The sequence below is a fragment of the Leucopleurus acutus genome (genome assembly GCF_964270905.1).
Source record: "Leucopleurus acutus genome assembly, chromosome: 16".
NCBI lineage: Eukaryota > Metazoa > Chordata > Mammalia > Artiodactyla > Delphinidae > Leucopleurus > Leucopleurus acutus.
The window spans coordinates 56,906,931-56,908,714 of record NC_139158.1 but is presented as its reverse complement, the minus strand read 5'-3'; the positions used below and the strand labels follow the sequence as shown (position 1 = coordinate 56,908,714).

General features: G+C 44.5%; 1 pseudogene across 1 annotated transcript; it reads right to left on the bottom strand.

Annotated features, from left to right (window-relative positions):
* Positions 1–954: 954 nt before the first annotated feature.
* Positions 955–1,446, bottom strand: LOC309973400 (large ribosomal subunit protein eL27-like; annotated as a pseudogene). The gene has a single exon. The product of its transcript is annotated as a large ribosomal subunit protein eL27-like (transcript).
* Positions 1,447–1,784: the final 338 nt, after the last annotated feature.

The window sequence follows — 1,784 nt, the reverse complement described above, 5'->3', positions numbered from 1 at the left end:
AGAAAGGTGCAATTCATGAGCTTCTTGAAAGACCTCCAGAATTTTGCTTTCATCATATTTGCCAGAACTGACCCATATGGCCACCCTGGCAACAGGGGTAGATGAGAAAGTGCTTTTTGGGGGCTTTTCCAGCCTTTCTGTTGGGAGGCAGAAAGAGAGAAGAGACTTGGAATGGTGGTTGAGTCAGCTGTACCTGTCACAGAAGTCATCGAGAGTATCACTCCTGAGACCAACCACATCAGCATCACCTGAGAGCTTGTTAGAAATGCAGACTGCTGAGCCCTAGCTTAGATCTACTGAATCAGAGACTGCATTTTAACAAGATTTCCAGGTTATTCATGTGCACACTAACATTTAAGAAGCACTGCCTAGGTCAGGAGCCCACAAACTATACCCTGTGGACCAAATCTAGCCTGTCTTTGTAAATAAAGTTTTATTGGAACACAGACATGCCTACATGTTTATGTATTATCTATGGCTGCCCCTGGACTACAGTGCCAGAGTTAAGTAACTGTAACAGAGACCACATGGCCTGAAAAGCATAAAATATCTCACCCTTTGCAGGAAAAGTTTGCTATCTCCTGGTTTGGATTGGGTTAAGAGCTGAAAGCACAGTTCAGTTGACAATACTGGGGAGACATTGACAAAGAAAAGGTAAAGATGAACTTTTCTTCAGAATGTGAAAAATATGAGAGTACTGAAGGATAAAAGGCAAGAGCCAGTACTGAGGGAGACACTGATAGGAAGAAAGGCAGGATGAGATCCTGGGGGAGAAGCAGCATGGAGTCAGTGTTACTGAACTCGGGTTCGACTGCTTGCCACTCAAAAACCAAAACTCGAGTGGCAAGTGTTGGTTGGAAAGGAAAGATTGCTTTATTCAGGAGGCTGGCAACCTGGGGAGAAGGTGGACTCATGTCTAAAAGCTAAATCCCAAGATTTGCTCTACCATGAAAGTTTTTTTTTTTTTTGTATTTTTGTATTTTTAATGACTGAAACAAGACAGACCTAAAACCGCAGCTTCTGAAAGAACCATTTGTTCTTGCCAGTCTTGTATCTCTCCTCAACCTTGACCTTGGCCTCTCGTTGGGCCTTGTGTTTGAGAGCAGGGTCTCTGAAGACATCCTTGTTGACAACAGTTTTGTCCAAGGGGATATCCACAGAGTACCACATAGGCATGAGGTGATTATAATTATAAATTTTCACAAAAGACTTGATCTTTGACCTCCTGGCAATTTTCTTCTTGCCCATGGCAGCTGTCACTTTGCTGGGATAGTGATCAATTCCAGCCACCAGAGCATGCCTGTAGGGTCAGTCTGTGGTGCCATCATCAATGTTCTTTACGATGACCGCTTTGCGTCCAGAGTAGCGACTGGCTAGGACCAGCACCACCTTCCCGGGTTTCATGAACTTGCCCATGTCGGCAGCAACCTCTCGGGCCTACAGCAGAGGAAGCTATCATGAAAATTTTTAAAGGAAGAATTATTTGAGGAAGGGGTCAGGGTCTACATTATCTTCCACTGTGTGCAGACTTTCTTCTCATTGGTTGATGATGAGGTAACAGGGCAGTGTTCCAGGAATCTTGTGCTCAGCCTGAAGTTACCATCCTCCACATGGGTGGGAGCCTTAGTTCCTGCAGAAAAGCTCAAAGGTATTGTTATGTATATTCCTTGAGTAGGAACCAGGACCTTGCTTTATTGCTGCACTAGTTTCTGGACTGCTTCTCCTTTGTTTCTCCACCCTTTCCCTTCCCTGATTAGCAACTGTTTGAATCTGCCCTTTGGAAC